This window comes from Salmo salar, chromosome 24 (genome assembly GCF_965601325.2).
Source record: "Salmo salar chromosome 24, fSalSal1, whole genome shotgun sequence".
Classification (NCBI taxonomy): domain Eukaryota; kingdom Metazoa; phylum Chordata; class Actinopteri; order Salmoniformes; family Salmonidae; genus Salmo; species Salmo salar.
In genome coordinates, this window is record NC_138314.1 from 43513037 (window position 1) to 43537891 (window position 24855).

The following is a 24855-nucleotide window of genomic DNA, read 5'->3' on the forward strand; positions in this document are numbered from 1 at the left end:
AGAGTAGCCTTATGGCATCATGGAGTGTAGCCTTATGGCATCATGGAGAGTAGCCTTATGGCATTATGGAGAGTAGCCTTATGGCATCATGGAGAGTAGCCTTATGGCATTATGGAGAGTAGCCTTATGGCATCATGGAGAGTAGCCTTATGGCATCATGGAGAGTAGCCTTATGGCATCATGGAGTGTAGCCTTATGGCATCATGGAGAGTAGCCTTATGGCATCATGGAGAGTAGCCTTCTGGCATCATGGAGAGTAGCCTTATGGCATCATGGAGTGTAGCCTTATGGCATTATGGAGAGTAGCCTTATGGCATCATGGAGAGTAGCCTTATGGCATCATGGAGAGTAGCCTTATGGCATCATGGAGAGTAGCCTTATGGCATCATGGAGAGTAGCCTTATGGCATCATGGAGAGTAGCCTTATGGCATCATGGAGAGTAGCCTTATGGCATCATGGAGTGTAGCCTTATGGCATTATGGAGTGTAGCCTTATGGCATCATGGAGTGTAGCCTTATGGCATCATGGAATGTAGCCTTATGGCATCATGGAGAGTAGCCTTATGGCATCATGGAGAGTAGCCTTATGGCATCATGGAGAGTAGCCTTATGGCATCATGGAGAGTAGCCTTATGGCATCATGGAGAGTAGCCTTATGGCATCATGGAGAGTAGCCTTATGGCATCATGGAGAGTAGCCTTATGGCATTATGGAGAGTAGCCTTATGGCATCATGGAGTGTAGCCTTATGGCATTATGGAGTGTAGCCTTATGGCATCATGGAGTGTAGCCTTATGGCATCATGGAATGTAGCCTTATGGCATCATGGAGAGTAGCCTTATGGCATCATGGAGAGTAGCCTTATGGCATCATGGAGAGTAGCCTTATGGCATCATGGAGAGTAGCCTTATGGCATCATGGAGTGTAGCCTTATGGCATCATGGAGAGTAGCCTTATGGCATCATGGAGAGTAGCCTTATGGCATCATGGAGTGTAGCCTTATGGCATCATGGAGAGTAGCCTTATGGCATCATGGAGAGTAGCCTTCTGGCATCATGGAGAGTAGCCTTATGGCATCATGGAGTGTAGCCTTATGGCATTATGGAGAGTAGCCTTATGGCATCATGGAGAGTAGCCTTATGGCATCATGGAGAGTAGCCTTATGGCATCATGGAGAGTAGCCTTATGGCATCATGGAGAGTAGCCTTATGGCATCATGGAGAGTAGCCTTATGGCATTATGGAGTGTAGCCTTATGGCATCATGGAGAGTAGCCTTATGGCATCATGGAGAGTAGCCTTATGGCATCATGGAGAGTAGCCTTATGGCATTATGGAGAGTAGCCTTATGGCATCATGGAGTGTAGCCTTATGGCATCATGGAGAGTAGCCTTATGGCATCATGGAGAGTAGCCTTATGGCATTATGGAGAGTAGCCTTATGGCATCATGGAGAGTAGCCTTATGGCATCATGGAGAGTAGCCTTATGGCATCATGGAGAGTAGCCTTATGGCATCATGGAGAGTAGCCTTATGGCATCATGGAGAGTAGCCTTATGGCATTATGGAGTGTAGCCTTATGGCATCATGGAGCACATTCAGATATATGTTATTAAGGGCACTTTAAACTTACGTGTCATAATGGTGGGTTTGTGGAATGGGTTTCGATATGCCAACTCAGAGCAGGGGCCAGAAGGCCTGCAGTATTATCCTATAAGCCCAGGGGCCAGAAGGTCTGCAGTATTATCCTATAGGCCCAGGGGCCAGAAGGTCTGCAGTATTATCCTATAGGCCCAGTGAGAGGGAAGGCCTGCAGTATTATCCTATAGGCCCAGTGAGAGGGAAGGCCTGCAGTATTATCCTATAGGCCCAGGGAGAAGGAAGGCCTGCAGTATTATCCTATAGGCCCAGGGAGAAGGAAGGCCTGCAGTATTATCCTATAGGCCCAGGGAGAAGGAAGGCCTGCAGTATTATCCTATAGGCCCAGGGAGAAGGAAGGCCTGCAGTATTAGCATATAGGCCCAGTGAGAGGGAAGGCCTGCAGAATTATCCTATAGGCCCAGTGAGGGAGGACTCACTCTTGTGCTTATTATATGCACCTCATATATGCCCCTCATATATAGCCCTCATATATACCCCTCATATATACCTCTCATATATACCCCTCATATATACCCCTCATATATACCTCTCATATATACCTCTCATATATACCCCTCATATATACCCCTCATATATACCCCTCATATATGCCCCTCATATATACCCCTCATATATACCCCTCATATATGCCCCTCATGTATGCCCCTCATGTATACCCCTCATATATACCCCTCATATATACCTCTCATATATGCCCCTCATATATGCCCCTCATATATGCCCCTCATATATGCCCCTCATATATGCCCCTCATATATACCCCTCATATATGCCCCTCATATATACCTCTCATATATACCCCTCATATATACCCCTCATATATACCCCTCATATATACCCCTCATATATACCCCTCATATATACCCCTCATATATACCTCTCATATATACCCCTCATATATACCTCTCATATATGCCCCTCAGTCCTTAGCATCTGATTGCATGGGAAGCCGTGGCGGAGGCCAGATGCCATGACAATACTGTTGCACTGCTTCAGCCGATGGAACAGTAGTGCAACATCGTCAAAGCAGCTGACCTCTGCACACTTGGGGGTTAATGAACACACACATACGCACACACGCACGCACGCACGCACACACACACACAAACAAATCAAAAATGACTGAAAAGCCAAAACGTAGAGTAAAGAAGCCTAGTAGTTGGAGAGCTGTTTCGGTTAAATGACAAATTAGACCAAATGCAATCACTATACAATCCTTATGCAATCCTTATGCAGTCACTATGCAATCCTTATGCAATCCTTATGCAGTCACTATGCAATCCTTATGCAGTCACTATGCAGTCACTATGCAATCCTTATGCAGTCACTATGCAATCCTTATGCAGTCACTATGCAATCCTTATGCAGTCACTATGCAATCCTTATGCAGTCACTATGCAATCCTTATGCAGTCACTATGCAATCCTTACGCAGTCACTATGCAATCCTTATGCAATCCTTACGCAGCCACTATACAATCCTTATGCAATCCTTATGTAGTCACTATACAATCCTTATGCAATCCTTACGCAGTCACTACGCAATCCTTATGCAGTCACTATGCAATCCTTATGCAATCACTATACAATCCTTATGCAATCCTTATGCAGTCACTATGCAATCCTTATGCAGTCACTATACAATCCTTATGCAGTCACTATGCAATCCTTATGCAGTCACTATGCAATCCTTATGCAGTCACTATGCAATCCTTATGCAGTCACTATGCAATCCTTATGCAATCCTTACGCAGTCACTATACAATCCTTATGCAATCCTTATGTAGTCACTATACAATCCTTATGCAATCCTTACGCAGTCACTACGCAATCCTTATGCAGTCACTATGCAATCCTTATGCAATCACTATACAATCCTTATGCAATCCTTATGCAGTCACTATGCAATCCTTATGCAGTCACTATACAATCCTTATGCAGTCACTATGCAATCCTTATGCAGTCACTATGCAATCCTTATGCAGTCACTATGCAATCCTTATGCAGTCACTATGCAGTCACTATGCAATCACTATGCAATCCTTATACAATCCTTATACAATAACTATGCAATCCTTATGCAATCCTTATGCAGTCACTATGCAATCACTATGCAATCCTTATGCAATCCTTATGCAATCCTTATGCAATCCTTATGCAATCCTTATACAATAACTATGCAATCCTTATGCAATCACTACAGGCCTATCTGAGATTATCCTCTTCTCATTATTCTTTCTACAATGAAAATATGACTTGAATTTCTAAACAACCCTGCTTTCTGTCAGTGTATAGGAGTCAGAGGCTAAATCAATTCAAACAGCACACAGCACACTATTGTCAGCTTTAGCCTATCTATCTCAACCCAAACACAAGTGGTAAAAATCATATGCTAATTCTAACCACAAACATGACTAACGCTTCGATCACACCGACAGCATCATTGCATTTCGGTACACCAGAAATACATTAATTTCCAATGAAACGCTGCGTTTGCCTTGCAGCATTGAGTTGCAGAGGCAGTTGCAGTGTGTTCGGTGTGGCGCATATGTTGGATTTATCGAACGTATGCGTCAAAACTGTATGCGTAGACGGCTTGACAGAAATGGCAGCAGAAGGTGAATGTTGAACTTTTGTTGCACACATATCCAGATGATGCTGCGTGCTATTTAGCGCAATGGCACTGTCAGTGTGATCGAAGCGTCAAATGAGCTCTTCCATTGTGACATATTCCTGAATAGTGTGTTAATTTCCTACAGGATTCATAGTAACGTTTATGTACAAAAACGTCTATCTCAACAAAGGAAATGACTGCATAAAATATACCAATCAAAAGCATCGACTGTAAGCATCGACTATCCATGTGATAAGCCTATATAGAGAAATTGAGCAATGCCGTTGTAACCAGAGATCACTCATATCCCAAAAGGAGGTGCAATTCAGGAAGTTAGGGAGGGGGGTGTCGGGTTTTTTGTCAGCCAATGCCCTTTTAATATTGCACTGCTCATCTGATTTCACAGTAGTACAACATTAAAAGAGCCCCGGACAACAACATTTAAATCAATTATATTTATTTATTATCCACCCAAATAGTGAACGAATAGTGTCTGTTAACAGCTGCATAGGCCTAGACACGTAGTCTGTTTTGACAGTGTAAGTGTGCACTTCTTCCTTTTCTCCCACAGCACTGGTTAGCCTATCACCCAACCTATATGGTCTAAAGAGCCTTGTTAATTCGATAAACAGACCAAGAATTCTGTCACAAACCGGTTGAATATTACGTGCATAAATAGTAACAAAAAAAACACAACTATGTAAACAGTAAGCAACGAAAACGAGACAGTCAAAACACATGTAAGCCTATATAAAGAGTCCCATACCGAGCAGGATGCCATGACAAAATACCACAATGAAAGACTTACAGAGATCAGCAACAGTTATTACAACATTCAACGGCCCTCAAACTATTTATCTTCAATTGCAAAAACGTGTTTTGCGATTTAAATGAGTCCCATTTTTTAATATATGGTCCTTTTAACTATATAACTATGGGTCTCGCCATTCGTGCTCTTCTATTTCAACACGCTCATTAATACCATTCAGAGACTAAATTATACATAAACCATAACGTCTAAGTGCGTGCGAAATAAAACACAAATTACCTACATTTTATTTTTATTTAACCTTTAATTACCCAAATAAAAATGAACGATGTTTCTCTAGTTTATAGTCTACTAAAAGGTAGGACTAAACACGAAATAGACTAGAAGGAAACTAGGGAGGAGAAAACATATATAGGAGAAAGAGCACATTCCAATACAATACCAGAAACCTTCATTTAATACATACTATTCTTGGCTTTACGGCCAAAGTGGCAATTTGAAATCCTCTCGTTCTGGTTCCGGAGGGGCGGGACCGGCGAAGCGTTGTTATTTCTAACGTCCAACGGGCCTTTGAGTTTGAATCACTTTGCTAGTCCCAAAATACCAAAGTGGACATTTTGAGAACCAAAACTGTCTCTTCACTTCAGTCTGACACACACCGTCAACACACACACGCTGACGTGTTCACATCTCAGATCTTTAAAACTCGCAAACAAATGCAGCAATATCCTTCACAGAGCAGGGATTTGTTTTTAGGTATACTGGGGAACGGTAAGTCCAGTATTTCGAGTTATTTGAGACGTTACAATACCACTTATCTTTATGTGGGCCTATAAGAAACATCAAGAAAATGTTGCTGTAATGTTAAGTTGAGTTTTCTTGAAAATGTTTTCTGGGAAAGAATTGAAAGAATATACAAACTGACTAGGCCGCTCCTGTAAAGACAGCTCTCTCGCTACCATCCCAATCAAGCTCCTACATTTTTATTAAACAACTGTTCTTAGGCACACTTGGGGTGTTTAAACCCGTGTATTTCACAGCTGTATTTAATGCTGTTGGAGTGTCTGTCCATGAGTTATAACTGTCCATGAGTTGAATGTATTCGGCTATATAGTCCACATGTTAGAACGTTTACTCTTACGAAACTCTGTTAACTCAGTTTCAGGGCGTCAGGAGAATTCCGATTTATCAAATCCAATCTCAGTTATGGCCTACAGTGCGTTGACACATAATGCATACATGTACATCCACTTGTCAATCACACCCCTAATCCCTATCCCCCCAACACACACACACACACACACACACACACACACACACACTTCAAACTACCTCAGCCGAGTGCATACCCCTCCCCTCCACACCCTACTCAACATCCCTATTTCGCTACAAGCTCCCGCCATTTCCGCTCCACCACCAGGATGCTACTCAGAGAGAGAGAGAGAGAGAGGGGCCCCAAATGTCATGAATGGTACCTGGCGGAGGGAGTGACAATTCTTTGAAGGCAGATAGAAGGAACGGCAAAATCAAGTTAAATTGCCGTTAGCTTTTGACTAAGCGCAAATGCCCCGCATGTATCCGATTGTATTCCCACAAGCGCTCATCCGTTTCAGCGTAGTGATGTCTGCGAAGCACGGCGCGTTGTCGCCTGGCATTGTCATCCAAATAGAAAATGCTATTTCGTCCATGGCCAGCCTCACGGCCTCCTAGCTCCAGACTCCATCTTTGACTAGTTGACATTCAGCTCTTGCTGAAGCAAATTCCTTATTTGCATGCCTATTTCCGATTGGCCCGTTTCTGCGCTAGTCTTTGCCGCGTGACGCGCCATTGGAGGAATTTTGAGGTATTTAACTATCTTATAACCTTCAGGATTGGTCACATACCAAGAAACGTCACTGTATAGTTTTATTCTAACGATGAAAACAAGTTCTGCCTGCCATTCACACATTTATCGTTACCTGCCTCGGTAGTGACAGATTCTCTTATTTCCTTTATGTCATGTTTATATAGAAGAGTACATAGGCTGAAAGTGTGCCACTTGCACTTGTGTGAGATGCATTTCTATACACTTTATTATAAGAAGAATATGTTAGGGGTTTTGCAATTGAAGTACTTCTGTCATGAACTTGTGTTGAGTTAGTTTCTACTGCCTATTTGTGTTGAGTTAGTCTCATCTGGGGTGAGAGGTAGCCTAGTGGTTAGAGTGTTGGGCCAGTAACTGGAAGGTTGCTGGATTGAATCCCTGAGCTGACAAGGTAAAAGTCTGTCTTTCTGATCCTGAACAAGGCAGTTGGCTGTTTTTGTAAAATAAGAATTGGTTCTTAACTGACTTGCCTAGTTAAACATTTTTTTTTAAAGGCACCACAATACAGTTTCTTTACAGAAAAGTTACATTATGCAACCCTTCCATAGATATAAGGTTTGTGTGTAACTACGCAAATAGCCTATTGATGTCCACATGTAATATAGTTCCTTGGTGTACACATCACTGACAAACTGAAATGGACCACCCACACAGACAGTGTGGTGAAGAAGGCGCAACAGAGCCTCTCCAACCTCAGGAGGCTAAAGAAATTTGGCTTTTCACCTAAAACCCTCACAAATTTTTACAGATGCACAATTGAAAGCATCCTGTCGGGCTGTATCACCACCCGGTACGTCAACTGCACCACCCTCAACCTCATGGCTCTCCAGAGGGTGGTGCGGTCTGCCCAACGCATTATTGGCAAAAACAACTTCTTTGCGCGCTTTGAGGACAATACAGTGCCACCAACGTAGCCCACTACCCAAAACTGTAGGCTCTCCTTCTCCGTGGAGAGAACCTGTTAACCCTCGCAAGGCTGCCAAGCAAGACAGCATCCCTAGCTGCGTCCTCAGAGCATGCGCAGACCAGCTGGCTGGTGTGTTTACGGACATTTTCAATCAATCCCTATCCCAGTCTGTTGTCCCCACATGCTTCAAGATGGCTACCATTGTTCCTGTACCCAAGAAAGCAAAGGTAACTGGAACTAAATGACTACCACCCAGTAGCATTAACTTCTGTCATCATGAAGTGCTTTGAGAGACTAGTCAAGGATCATATCAACTCCACCCTACCTGTCACCCTAGACCCACTCCAATTTGCTTACCGTCCCAATAGGTCCACAGACAATGCAATCGCCATCACCCTGCCCTATCCCATCTGGACAAGAGGAATACCTATGTAAGAATGCTGTTCATTGACTACAGCTCAGCATTCAACACCATAGTACCCTCCAAACTCATCATTAAGCTTGAGACCCTGGGTCTCAACCCCGCCCTGTGCAACTGGATCCTGGACTTCCTGACGGGCCGCCTCCAGGTGGTGAAGTTAAGAAACAACATCTCCACAACATCTCCACTCTGCTGACCCCACAAGGTGCGTTCTCAGCCCCCTCCTGTATTCCCTGTTCACCCACGACTGTGTGGCCATGCACGCCTCCAACTCAATCATCAAGTTTGCAGACGACACTACAGTGGTAGACTTGATTACCAACAATGACAAGACAGCCTACAGGGTGGAGGTGAGGGCCCTCGGAGTGTGGTGTCAGGAAAATAACCTCTCACTCAATGTCAGCAAAACAAAGGAGGTGATCGTGGACTTCAGGAAACCGTAAAGGGACCCCCCCCCCCCCCCCATCCACATCGACAGGATAGCAGTGGAGAAGGTGGAAAGTTTTAAGTTCCTCGGCGTACATATCACCGACAAACTGAAATGGTCCACGCACACAGACAGCGTGGTGAAGAAGGTGCAACAACAACCTCAAAAGGCTTATAAAATGTGTCTTGTCACTGAAAACCCTCACTAACTTTTACAGGTCCACAATTGACAACATCCTGTCGGGCTGTATCACCGCCTGGTACGGCAACTGCAACGCCCACAACCACAGGGCTCTCCAGAGGGTGGTGCGGTCTGCACAACGCAACACCGACGTCACAGGAAGGCAAAAAAGATCATCAAGGACAACAACCACCCGAGCCACTGCCTGTTCACCCCGCTTCCATCCAGAAGGTGAGGTCAGTACAGGTGCATCAAAGCGAGGACTGAGAGACTGAAAAACAGCTTCTATCTCAAGGCCATCAGATTGTTAAACAGCCATCACTAGCACAGAGAGGCGGCTGCCTACCTACAGACTTGATATCATTGGCCTCTTTAATAAATGGAACTCTAGTCACTTTAATAATGACACTTCATGAATGTTTACATATCTCGCATTACTCATCTTATATGTATGTACTGTATACTGTATCCTTCACTATCTATTCTTTACTATCTACTGCATCTTAGCCGCTCTGTCACTGCTCATCCATATATTTTATATTTATATATTCTCATCCCATTCCTTTACTAGATTGTGTGTATTAGGTTTTCTTGTGGAATTGTTAGATATTACCTGTTAGATACTGCTGCACTGTCGGATCTAGAAGCATAAGCATTTCACTAGACTCACAATAACATCTGCTAACCATGTGCATGTGACCAATAAAATTTGATTTGATTTGATTTTAAACTACCTGCCCTCCAGGATACCTTCACCACCCGATGTCACAGGAAGGCCAAAAAGATCATCAAGGACAACAACCACCCGAGCCACTGCCTGTTCACCTCGCTATCATCCAGAAGGTGAGGTCAGTACAGGTACATCAAAGCTGGGACTGAGAGACTGAAAAACAGCTTCTATCTCAAGGCCATCAGACTGTTAAACAGCCATCACTAGCACATCAGAGTCTGCTGCCTATAGGCATAGACTAGGAATCACTGGCCACTTTAAGGAATGGAACACTAGTCACTTTAATAATGTTTACATATCTTACATTACTCATCTCATATGTATATACTGATTTCTATACTATACTACGGTATCTCATTCACTTAACAATGTTTACATATCTTACATTACTCATCTCATATGTATATACTGTATTCTATACTATTCTACGGTATATTAGTCCGTTCCGCTCTGACATCGCTCGTCCATATGTATATAGTCTTAATTCATTCCTACTTAGATTTGTGTGTTGGGTATATGTTGTGTAAACTGTTAGATAGTACTTGTTAGATATTACTGCACTGTCGGGAGCTAGAAACACAAGCATTTCGCTACACCCGCAATAACATCTGCTAAACACGTCTATGTGATCAATACAATTTGATTTGATTTAGAGAATTCTCACAACACACTTTATAATTTAGTAATTACTGCCCTTACTGTCAAAATGCATAATTATATGCATTAATGAACTAAATACAAATACTGCAGTATTTGTGTTAAAAATAATATACCCATTTAATTGTTATGACTTTTAAACAACAACCCTGTTAAGTTTTTTTTTTTATTACATGGAGTTGCAATGCACTTTTTTTTATTTAGCTTGAAAGTGATACGCTGTCGGTGATTACTAGTGTTTAGAGTAGGTACAGCGCATAATAATACAAAGGTAAAGGAAATAACAGCTTTGGCGATGGCTGGTAACAGAGGGAGCCGAGGGCGGACGGAGGGCTGGTTGGGCAGGGCAGGTTGGGCCCTGGGGTGGAGAGGCTCGGAGGGAAGGCAGGCTGTTCTACCGTTCACTGGAGCCTCTTTACTCCACGCTTGGAGGAGGGCAGCGGTCTGTGAAATCCGACATTCCTGACCAATGGAGCTGAAATAATGGCATTGTCCAGCGGGGAAATAACCCGCCTTTTGCTACCACGCAGTCGTCCCCCCCGTCCCCCCGTCCCCCCCCCTTCTGTGGGGACCTGATTGTGCAGCTAATCGGCCGAGAGCGTTTGATGTCAGCCACGGAGTGAATTCCAAATGCTACAAGAGAGGGAGAGCAGCGAGAGAGGGGACACATGCACACCTCCCCTCTCTTGCTCTCTCTCTCTCTCTCTCTCTCGCACTCTCTCTATTTAAATTTCAATTGAAGGGTCTTTATTGGCATGGAAAACATGTTTACATTGCCAAAGCAAGTGAAATAGATTTCAAATGTCATATTATGTCTATATACAGTGTTGTAAGGATGTGCAAATAATTAAAGTACATCAGGGAAAATAAATAAACATAAATACGGGTTGTATTTACGATGGTGTTTGTTCTTCACTGGTTGCCCTTTTCTTGTGGCAACAGGTCACAAATCTTGCTGCTGTGATGGCACACTGTGGTATTTCACCCAATAGATATGGGAGTTTATAAAAATATGATTTGTTTTCGAATTCTTTGTGGGTCTGTGTAATCTGAGTGCTTCTAATATGGTCATACATTTGGCAGGAGGTTAGAAAGTTCTCTCTCTCTCAATTTCAATTCAAGGGACTTTATTGGCATGGGAAACGTATGTTTACATTGCCAAAGCAATTGAAATGGATAAACAAAAGTGAAATAAACAATTAAAAGTGAAGAGTAAATATTACACTCAAAAGTTCAAAGTTCTCTCTCTCTCTCTTGCTCTCTCAATCTGAATTGTATTATCACTCGGGTCGGTAATTTTCTTCTGAACATTCAGAGGCATATAAAGCACTCTTTTTCTTCATTCCCCTCTATTCTCCCCTCTCGGCGCACAGACTGCAGATGAAACTCGTTTGCTATGATGTGTTCGATAAGCTATGTAAGGAATGTGTGTGTGCGCGTCTGTGTGTGGCTATAAGTGTAGAGTGGGGGGGCGGGGCTAAATTAATACATCCTGCTCCGAGGTATGTGCAGCAGCGTGAGCCCGCCGGAGGAAGTTCGTAGAACATGCCCATATTTAGTTATGACGGTTCCCGGTTTCCTCTGTCTAGCTAATGCACTTTGACATGCCACATATCGTCACCATTTTGCCAACTGACATTTCAACTCGACCAAACATTTAATTATATGTGTTCTCTTTTCACAGGATCCAACAAGAGTGTTTTTGTTTGTTTGTTATTTTAAATACAGCTTACGTTCGAAGGCATGGGCAACTATTATTTAACGCGTGACAAGGATATAGGCTATAGGCCTACAAAACGTGTCTGTTTGTCAGTGCTGCTTGCCTTGAATGAGTTCCTATTCACTGGGAGTTATTGTGCAATTTTGCAGTAGGCATCACATGCAACACTATATGGTATGGATGGACACATGTTGCAAATCAGCTCATACACTGTAAAACTTTACCCAGTATATTTACAGCATTATAATGGCAGCAGAGTTGCCAGCTAAATATTGTAATTTTGCTTTACATTCGGGATGCTGTAAAATGTTTTACAATAAGAAAAACAGTGATGTATTATACAATACAGCATTATACTGTAAATTAGCCTACTGTAATCATTAGTGCAACACAGCTGTATTATATAATTACAGTAATTTGCTGGCAACTCTGCTGCCAGTATAAAGCTGTAAATGTACAGCACAGCATGTTGCTAAAAATCAGTATTACATTACTAATTGTCTTGCTGTAATATTTGTACATAATTGTAATGAATAAATGAATGGATTAATTAATTAACTCAATTCATTGAGGGGAGGCAGGGTTTGTATTTTACAGTATTTTACTGTAATTGCATGTGATTGGTGCAAGCAGGTTGGCTGACAGGTCAATTCTTTTCATATTACAGCAAATCAAATATATTTGAATATCACTTTGCACTTCTAGAGGCCTTGTGAAACTAAAACTTGAAATTGAAAAACAGACCAAAGGACAACACAGACTTTCAACTGAAATTATTTGTTTGAAAGATGTTAAATAAAAGTGACTTTTGTCAATCATTAACTTTTCCCATCACTTTAAAAAAGCAAAGAAAAAAGGGAAGTATTGCAGTAAAAAAATGTTTGTTGTTGAAATTGTAATAATTAAATAAAAACTCTTAGTATCAGGGGCCAATGAGACAATATGGCGCTGCTCCTATATGTATTAATATGTATGCATTTATTCAGACTATATTGCTTTGTCTTGCTTCATTCTATTGTTAATGTTATACTTTATGCCATTTGTCACTATCAATTAAACAGTTTACTGCAAGTCATATTGTTACAGTATATAGGCCTACAGTTGCAAATGTGCTGGGAAGGGGAGGAGTGAAATGGGTGAGTATCACGGGGTCTGACGGGGGGCGGGACATCTGCCCTGATTTGACCTAATGAATGGGAAAATGTACATTGATTGACACTTTCCGTTGGGTTGCTCTACCCTCCCATCAGTAAAAGTAATGTCTATTTTTTTTTATTTTTTTTTGTCGAACGGATTCATTTTGCTTTCCTTATTTAGATGGAAAATATAAATATATTCGTTTCTTTTATAGTTTTTAATAAAATGCATTTAGAATCCATGTTTAATCAAATGTGTCGGTTTGTTTCCTGTCTGATACATTCCTCACAATGTACAATAGGCTAATAGAGAATTTCCAAGTGACAAGCAAGTAGGAATATTTATTGTAAATTACTAAATTATAATAGTTCATAAAGCCACTGTTTTATTTTGTGTAGCTTATAGTCTTGCAATTTGTAAACTATTTGTAAACTATTTAGGAAGATATTACAATTTGTAAATTGATTGTGAAGGCCATAGGCTTGGTATAATTTCAACAACAACAACAAAATCATAATTTTCCAATCAACAAAATTGTAAATAATTGTCTATCATTAGAAGCAGAATTTGGAACAACTGCTGGCAGTGAATTGGCCATTTAAGTTCAAGGTAGGTTTCATTGTGATGGCCTATAGCTAATACTAATGGCAGTATAGACTACAAAGTACAACGTATAGGGGCCATATGATCAACTGAATTTGTAACATTTTGTTATTCTGTAACGTTTACATTGTCTACAGAGAAAGATATGCAACAGACGTTGATCCAACGCCACCCCTACAGACTTTCTCTGGCCCTCATGTCACATTGGCCCTTAAACCGACGGGGTCTGTACTCTGTATGCCTCAGCTATCAACAGAACGGCCCTGCATGGTTGGAGCCTGTTCAATGTATAGGCCTATCAGTCAACGGTTTCTAAGTTAAAACCCCCTACCCAGAGTACTCGAGGTCCAGGGTTAGACAGACATGCAGCATCACTTTCCTGAAGACATTGCTCTCGTTCCACTCTAATTTAGTGTAGTTCCCTAAAGCTTTAATGCATTTTTTTTTGTGGGTAAAAAACCCCACCTCAACAATGTTGATAACAAGGCGCCAGCCAACGTGTCACATTGTTCCTCTAAGCCAATCAGAAACGAAAGGATTCAGAGGGAAAAGTTCTATACATCCGTATCCCCACCTCTTACTTAGCCACATGACCAGACATGAACAACGACGGAGACGCCCCCGCTGCTCACCCTTGCCTTATATATCTGACAGAACTGTTTGAATGTCTCTTAACAGATCCGCAAGCATTCTTTCACCTAAAGATGACCTTGAACTTTCACTGGAAGGTGTGGCGCGTAAGGATTCTGATAATACGACGCCATATTATTCACTAAAAAAGGATACAGTTATTTGGATTACTTTGTCACAAAACTGAAACTTCAACATTGAATTTGATTAGCAGAATAATGTTTTCTTTGTTCATCAGATTGATTAAAAGTAGAAATATATATATATACATTTATGTAATTTATCAGAAGCTCTTATTTATTTAAAGTACAGTTTAAAGGTTGATAGGTTATTTGTAATTTCTTGTTAGCTATTTCTTGTTTGCTTGGACCTTTTTTAATTGAATGTAGTATGTTGTGTTTTTTAAGGATTGTCTAAATGTAACTGCATTCTACATCATTTAAATCTTGCCATGCATGACTGCAATAAATCAAATCAAAAGCTATAGCTTCAAGGTTGTAAAATAAAAACAAATAATATTAAAATCACCTTGAAATCAAAACAGCAAAACAGTACATGTCATTCACTCATGTAATTCATTGTAGCCTATCAAATGTTTTTTTTTTCCTTCATGAATCTCATGATTAATGAACTCATGATTTTCCCCACTTGTTTCACTTTCTGAGGAGCCTCATGGCATGATGCTGTTAGAAAATAGAGCAGTGGCTATGTAATCATAGTTTGTGTGATGTTAAAGTAATCTTTCAAAGGGATTGGATTAATTATTTAGACTTAGTAAATGCTAAACAGCATGATTATAAAGCAACTAACTTGCTGGGGAAGTGTGTAGTATTGTTAACCCCAAAAGCACCAACTGGGGGTCAATTTTGACCCCAAACGTTCAAAAAAGTCATTTCAAAATCTTTTTAAATTTTTTATATCCTTCTGAAATTTTGGGATTTTCTCAAAATACACATTACCAACATGAAAACACAATTTACGATGACTTTCTGTCTTAATATGGAGGAATGAAAAATAATCTCTCTTTTGTATGCTGCTGAAAATGCAGACTCAATAGTAAAAAAAATAAAAAAATTGGGCATAAAGGGTATATGTACCCTGAAAATATACAGATATGGAGCCAACCCAGACCCTGGGAGGTGTGGCAGCCACTATAACTAAAAAATAACTACAAAAAAATAAATGCATATATAGATTCCAGTCAATATCTCTATACCAAGTTGAGAGTCTCACCTTTCAGATGTAATTGGAACTGAATTGAAAGCCCATAGCATTCCAAAGTTACAGCTGGAAATCTGTGCTCGTTTAAAGCCCATAGTATCGTTGGCTATCTTAGGTCGTACCGGTACATCAGATTAGCTCAATCGCCAATTTCCCAGCCTCTGAGTATCACAACATTTTGAATGAATAACAGAAACATGTTCATGACAAGTTGTTATGGATATTATTGATCAAAATATATGTTCAAAACATGAAAAACATACAAAAACATTTATTTTTAAACATCACATTTTATTATAAATGTGTATACATTTTAAAATATATAATTAATTTGGGGAATTTAAACGATTTACTTGTGTTAAAAAAGGTACATAAAATAAGAAGTGATACTGTTTGATATAGATTTGGGGTGAAACATGAACCCTGTTGGTTCTTTAGGGGTCAAACATGAGCCCTGTTGGTTCTTTAGGGGTGAAACATGAACCCTGTTGGTTCTTTAGGGGTGAAACATGAACCCTGTTGGTGCTTTAGGGGTCAAACATGAACCCTGTTGGTGCTTTAGGGGTCAAACTTGAGCCCTGTTGGTGCTTTAGGGGTCAAACTTGAGCCCTGTTGGTGCTTTAGGGGGTCAAACATGAGCCCTGTTGGTTCTTTAGGGGTCAAACATGAACCCTGTTGGTGCTTTAGGGGTCAAACATGAACCCTGTTGGTGCTTTAGGGGTCAAACATGAACCCTGTGGTGCTTTAGGGGGTCAAACATGAGCCCTGCTGGTGCTTTAGGGGTCAAACATGAGCCCTGCTGGTGCTTTAGGGGTCAAACATGAGCCCTGTTGGTGCTTTAGGGGTCAAACATGAACCCTGTTGGTTCTTTAGGGATCAAACATGAGCCCTGTTGGTTCTTTAGGGGTCAAACATGAGCCCTGTTGGTGCTTTAGGGGTCAAACATGAACCCTGTTGGTTCTTTAGGGATCAAACATGAGCCCTGTTGGTTCTTTAGGGGTCAAACATGAGCCCTGCTGGTGCTTTAGGGGTCAAACATGAGCCCTGTGGTGCTTTAGAGGTTGAAATATGTTGGAGCTTTTAGGGTTAAAGCATTTTAACTTAATCACGTCTTATTATTATCCCAATGTAGTTTGCATTAGATAAGAAAATAATTTCCTGAACAAGTATTCTTCCTTTCGAATTAAGCATAAACAGTGATAGAAATGTTTCTTCAATACCATTTTTCAACTTTGCTTGTGTAAATGATTATTACATGTTGTCCTTTTCAGTCAATGTTTTGTCCTTAAGGTTTTGTTGTTTAATTAATGGATATTTATTTATAATAGTGTAGTAGACCAATGTTGATGTAGTCTATTTTTTATCCGTTCTCTCACAAATCATTTCCTTGTCATTCACATCTATGTACACATGCTAATAGTAGATACCGTCACAAAAATAATGGCTTTGAAAATAAAAACATTTGGGATTTTTGGATGACAAACTTGTAAGACACAGGCTCAATTCAAAGGTACATAGCAGTATTTATGCAGTACCATAACAGAAAACATTTCCTGTGGTTGCACTGGTTGGTAAAGCGGATGCTATGCCAGGTGCATGAATGTAGTCCCTCAATTACTTCCTAGTTGTTTTCTAAATGAGACAATATAGTTTGAAACTGTGAGGAGTTGTGGATTTGCCATGCCATGAGTTCATTGGTCACTTTTACAGAATAGATGTCCTTGTAAATCATCCATGTTGGATCCATTGCACAGTGTTGGTTTCACCAGAGATCCACTGCCCAAGCTGGATCTCTGAAGAAACAAGCTCCATTCTGGCTCCCGGCAGATCATTTACAGTCACACGGAGACGAAGGACATCAAGATGTGACTAATTCCTCTCACCTTGATGCTTAATGTTGTTGTTGTTGGCTTCTCTTTTCTTGAAATGAGCACTTCCTTCTTTCCCCCAATGTACCACGCCCTTCCTATTTTATAGCATCTCTCTCTCTCTAGCTCTCTCTCTCTCTCTCTCTCTCTCTCTCTCTCTCTCTCATATATTGATTATTGTCCTTTGTATATTGACTAGGGGAGAAAGGGAGGACCTGATGGATCAAGGCATCAAGCGTCTGGAGGTTGGATGTGTAAATCCTCAAGTCTGTTCCTCTGTCTCTCTTCAACTTCCATTCACACACACACACACACACACACACACACACACACACACACACACACACACACACACACACACACACACACACACACACACACACACACACACACACACACACACACACACACACACACACACACACACACACACACACACACACACACACACACACACACAACCCCACCCATCTGTATATGAAGGTTAAGAGCTGTACATGGGCGGTTTAAGCTTAGGGTTAGGATTTAGTTTTATGATGCGTTTAGGCCTGGTGTAAATGGCTTGTAATGCAGTTACTCTGGTCACTGGGGGGGGGGGAGCCACCCTGTAAACACCTCTTCATTCACACTCCCCCTATTCCTCTCTCTCTCTCTCTCTCTCTCTCTCTCTCTCCCTCTCTCTCTCTCTCTCTCGCTCGCTCTCTCTCTCACACACATCTCTCTCCATCATTCTTCTCTCTCTCTCTCTCTCTCTCTGTCTCTCACATCTCTCACCATCATTCTTCTCTCTCTCTCTCTCTCTCTCTCTGTCTCTCACATCTCTCTCCATCATTCTTCTCTCTCTCTCTCTCTCTCTCTCTCTCTCTCTCTCTCTCTCTCTCTCTCGCTCTCTCTCTCTCTCTCACTCTGTCTCTCACATCTCTCTCCATCGTTCCTCTCCTCAACCTCTCCCTCAACGTCAGCAAAACAAAGAAGCTGATTGTGGACTTCAGGAGGAACCAGGCTGGACACCCCCCTATCCTCAACGGGGCCGTCGTGGAGACGGTAAAAAACTCGGCATACACATCTCCGAGGAGCTGATATGGTCAAACCACAGGGACACTGTGGTGAAAAAGGCACGACAGCGACTCTTCAACCTCAGGATGCTGAAGAAATTAGTCTTGTCCCTCACAGTGTTCTAAAGGAGCACCATCGAGAGCATACTGTCGGGCTGCATCACAGCCTGGTACGGCAGCTCCACCGGCGAGGACCACAAGGTGCTACAGAAGGTGGAAACGCTCCACTGAACGCACCATTAGGTGCTCACTGCCTGCACTCCAAGGACAACAACAACACCAGGTGTCACAGGACGGCCAAGAAGAACATCAGGGACCTCAGCCACCCGAGACATGGCCTGTTCTCCCTGCTTCCATAACTCAGACCCCGGCGGTACAGGAGCATCATGGCTAAAACTAACAAAATGGTCAAGAGCTTCTACCTCCAGACCATCAGACTGCTGAATAGACACTACTAGTTACTACCTCCAGACCATCAGACTGCTGAATAGACACTACTAGTTACTTCCTCCCAGACCATCAGACTGCTGAATAGACACTACTAGTTACTACCTCCCAGACCATCAGACTGCTGAATAGACACTACTAGTTACTACCTCCCAGACCATCAGACTGCTGAATAGACACTACTAGTTACTACCTCCCAGACTATCAGACTACTGAATAGACACTACTAGTTACTACCTCCCAGACCATCAGACTGCTGAATAGACACTACTAGTTACTACCTCCCAGACCATCAGACTGCTGAATAGACACTACTAGTCACTACCAACCCAGACCATCAGACTGCTGAATAGACACTACTAGTTACTACCTCCAGACCATCAGACTGCTGAATAGACACTACTAGTTACTACCTCCAGACCATCAGACTGCTGAATAGACACTACTAGTTACTACCTCCCAGACTATCAGACTGCTGAATAGACACTACTAGTTACTACCTCCAGACCATCAGACTGCTGAATAGACACTACTAGTTACAACCTCCCAGACTATCAGACTGCTGAATAGACACTACTAGTTACTACCTCCCAGACCATCAAACTGCTGAATATACACTACTAGTTACTACCTCCAGACCATCAGACTGCTGAATAGACACTACTAGTCACTACCTCCCAGACCATCAGATTGCTGAATAGACACTACTAGTTACTACCTCCAGACTATCAGACTGCTGAATAGACACTACTAGTTACTACCTCCCAGACCATCAGACTGCTGAATAGACACTACTAGTTACTACCTCCAGACCATCAGACTGCAGAATAGACACTACTAGTTACTACCTCCCAGACTATCAGACTGCTGAATAGACACTACTAGTTACTACCTCCAGACCATCAGACTGCTGAATAGACACTACTAGTTACTACCTCCCAGACCATCAGACTGCTGAATAGACACTACTAGTTACTACCTCCAGACCATCAGATTGCTGAATAGACACTACTAGTTACTACCTCCCAGACTATCAGACCGCTGAATAGACACTACCAGTTACTACCTCCAGACTATCAGACTGCTGAATAGACACTACTAGTTACTACCTCCCAGACTATCAGACTGCTGAATAGACACTACCAGTTACTACCTCCAGACTATCAGACTGCTGAATAGACACTACTAGTTACTACCTCCCAGACCATCAGACTGCTGAATAGACACTACTAGTTACTACCTCCCAGACCATCAGACTGCTGAATAGACACTACTAGTTACTACCTCCCAGACTATCAGACTGCTGAATAGACACTACTAGTTACTACCTTCCAGACCATCAGACTGCTGAATAGACACTACTAGTTACTACCTCCAGACCATCAGACTGCTGAATAGACACTACTAGTTACTACCTCCCAGACCATCAGACTGCTGAATAGACACTACTAGTTACTACCTCCCAGACCATCAGACTGCTGAATAGACACTACTAGTTACTACCTCCCAGACCATCAGACTGCTGAATAGACACTACTAGTTACTACCTCCAGACCATCAGACTGCTGAATAGACACTACTAGTTACTACCTCCCAGACCATCAGACTGATGAATAGACACTACTAGTTACTACCTCCCAGACCATCAGACTGCTGAATAGACACTACTAGTTACTACCTCCCAGACTATCAGACTGCTGAATAGACACTACTAGTTACTACCTCCCAGACCATCAGACTGCTGAATAGACACTACTAGTTACTACCTCCCAGACCATCAGACTGCTGAATAGACACTACTAGTCACTACCTCCCAGACCATCAGACTGCTGAATAGACACTACTAGTTACTACCTCCAGACCATCAGACTGCTGAATAGACACTACTAGTTACTACCTCCAGACCATCAGACTGCTGAATAGACACTACTAGTTACTACCTCCCAGACTATCAGACTGCTGAATAGACACTACTAGTTACTACCTCCAGACCATCAGACTGCTGAATAGACACTACTAGTTACTACCTCCCAGACTATAAGACTGCTGAATAGACACTACTAGTTACTACCTCCCAGACCATCAAACTGCTGAATATACACTACTAGTTACTACCTCCAGACCATCAGACTGCTGAATAGACACTACTAGTCACTACCTCCCAGACCATCAGATTGCTGAATAGACACTACTAGTTACTACCTCCCAGACCATCAGACTGCTGAATAGACACTACTAGTTACTACCTCCAGACCATCAGACTGCTGAATAGACACTACTAGTTACTACCTCCCAGACTATCAGACTGCTGAATAGACACTACTAGTTACTACCTCCCAGACCATCAGACTGCTGAATAGACACTACTAGTTACTACCTCCCAGACCATCAGACTGCTGAATAGACACTACTAGTTACTACCTCCCAGACCATCAGACTGCTGAATAGACACTACTAGTTACTACCTCCAGACCATCAGACTGCTGAATAGACACTACTTGTTCCTACCTCCAGACCATCAGACTGCTGAATAGACACTACTAGTTACTACCTTCCAGACCCTCAGACTGCTGAATAGACACTACTAGTTACTACCTCCAGACTATCAGACTGCTGAATAGACACTACTAGTTACTACCTCCCAGACCATCAGACTGCTGAATAGACACTACTAGTTACTACCTCCAGACCATCAGACTGCTGAATAGACACTACTAGTTACTACCTCCAGACCATCAGACTGCTGAATAGACACTACTAGTTACTACCTCCAGACTATCAGACTGCTGAATAGACACTAGTAGTTACTACCTCCAGACTATCAGATTGCTGAATAGACACTACTAGTTACTACCTCCAGACCATCAGACTGCTGAATAGACACTACTAGTTACTACTTCCCAGACTATCAGACCGCTGAATAGACACTACCAGTTACTACCTCCAGACTATCAGACTGCTGAATAGACACTACTAGTTACTACCTCCCAGACCATCAGACTGCTGAATAGGCACTACTAGTTACTACCTCCCAGACCATCAGACTGCTGAATAGACACTACTAGTTACTACCTCCCAGACTATCAGACTGCTGAATAGACACTACCAGTTACTACCTCCAGACTATCAGACTGCTGAATAGACACTACTAGTTACTACCTCCCAGACCATCAGACTGCTGAATAGACACTACTAGTTACTACCTCCCAGACCATCAGACTGCTGAATAGACACTACTAGTTACTACCTCCCAGACCATCAGACTGCTGAATAGACACTACTAGTTACTACCTCCCAGACTATCAGACTGCTGAATAGACACTACTAGTTACTACCTCCCAGACCATCAGACTGCTGAATAGACACTACTAGTTACTACCTCCAGACCATCAGACTGCTGAATAGACACTACTTGTTCCTACCTCCAGACCATCAGACTGCTGAATAGACACTACTAGTTACTACCTTCCAGACCATCAGACTGCTGAATAGACACTACTAGTTACTACCTCCAGACTATCAGACTGCTGAATAGACACTACTAGTTACTACCTCCCAGACCATCAGACTGCTGAATAGACACTACTAGTTCCTACCTCCAGACTATCAGACTGCTGAATAGACACTACTAGTTACTACCTCAATACCATCAGACTGCTGAATAGACACTACTAGTTATTACCTCCCAGACTATCAGACTGCTGAATAGACACTACTAGTTACTACCTCCCAGACCATCAGACTGCTGAATAGACACTACTAGTTACTACCTCCAGACCATCAGACTGCTGAATAGACACTACTAGTCACTACCTCCCAGAACATCAGATTGCTGAATAGAGACTACTAGTTACTACCTCCCAGACCATCAGACTGCTGAATAGACACTACTAGTTACTACCTCCAGACCATCAGACTGCTGAATAGACACTACTAGTTACTACCTCCCAGACCATCAGACTGCTGAATAGACACTACTAGTTACTACCTCCAGACCATCAGACTGCTGAATAGACACTACTAGTTACTACCTCCAGACTATCAGACTGCTGAATAGACACTACCAGTTACTACCTCCAGACTATCAGACTGCTGAATAGACACTACTAGTTACTACCTCCCAGACCATCAGACTGCTGAATAGACACTACTAGTTACTACCTCCCAGACCATCAGACTGCTGAATAGACACTACTAGTTACTACCTCCCAGACTATCAGACTGCTGAATAGACACTACTAGTTACTACCTCGCAGACCATAAGACTGCTGAATAGACACTACTAGTTACTACCTCCAGACCATCAGACTGCTGAATAGACACTACTAGTTACTACCTCCCAGACCATCAGACTGCTGAATAGACACTACTAGTTCCTACCTCCAGACTATCAGACTGCTGAATAGACACTACTAGTTACTACCTCAATACCATCAGACTGCTGAATAGACACTACTAGTTATTACCTCCCAGACTATCAGACTGCTGAATAGACACTACTAGTTACTACCTCCCAGACTATCAGACTGCTGAATAGACACTACTAGTTACTACCTCCCAGACCATCAGACTGCTGAATAGACACTAATAGTTACTACCTCCAGACCATCAGACTGCTGAATAGACACTACTAGTTACTACCTCCCAGAACATCAGACTGCTGAATAGACACTACTAGTTCCTCCTCTGCACAGGCCATACAAACGCTCCACACCGCGTGGCAACTGCCGCTCTAACCTGGTGGTCCCAGCGCGCACGACCCACGTGGAGTTCCAGGTCTCCGGCAGCCTCTGGAACTGCCGGTCTGCGGCCAACAAGGCTGAGTTCATCTCAGCCTATGCTACCCTCCAGTCCCTAGACTTCCTGGCGCTGACGGAAACATGGATCACCACAGATAACACTGCTACTCCTACTGCTCTCTCCTCGTCTGACTACGTGTTCTCGCATACCCCTAGAGCATCGAGCCAGCGGGGTGGTGGCACTGGAATCCTCATCTCTCCCAAGTGGACATTCTCTCTTTCTCCCCTGACCCATCTGTCTATCTCCTCATTTGAATTCCATGCTGTCACAGTTACCAGCCCTTTCAAGCTTAACATCCTTATCATTTATCGCCCTCCAGGTTCCCTTGGAGAGTTCATCAATGAGCTTGACGCCTTGATAAGTTCCTTTCCTGAGGATGGCTCACCTCTCACAGTTCTGGGTGACTTTAACCTCCCCACGTCTACCTTCGACTCATTCCTCTCTGCCTCCTTCTTTCCACTCCTCTCCTCTTTCGACCTCACCCTCTCACCTTCCCCCCCTACTCACAAGGCAGGCAATACGCTTGACCTCATCTTTACTAGATGCTGTTCTTCCACTAATCTCATTGCAACTCCCCTCCAAGTCTCCGACCACTACCTTGTATCCTTTTCCCTCTCGCTCTCATCCAACACTTCTCACTCTCCCCCTACTCGGATGGTATTGCGCCGTCCCAACCTTCGCTCTCTCTCTCCCGCTACTCTCTCCTCTTCCATCCTATCATCTCTTCCCTCTGCTCAAACCTTCTCCAACCTATCTCCTGATTCTGCCTCCTCAACCCTCCTCTCCTCCCTCTCTGCATCCTTTGATTTCCTCTGTCCCCTATCCTCCAGGCCGGCTCGGTCCTCCCCTCCTGCTCCGTGGCTCGACGACTCACTGCGAGCTCACAGAACAGGGCTCCGGGCAGCAGAGCGGAAATGGAGGAAAACTCGCCTCCCTGCGGACCTGGCATCCTTTCACTCCCTCCTCTCTACATTTTCCTCTTCTGTCTCTGCTGCTAAAGCCACTTTCTACCACTCTAAACTCCAAGCATCTGCCTCTAACCCTAGGAAGCTCTTTGCTACCTTCTCCTCCCTCCTTAATCCTCCTCCCCCTCCCCCCCCCCCCCTCCTCCCTCTCTGCGGATGACTTCGTCAACCATTTTGAAAAGA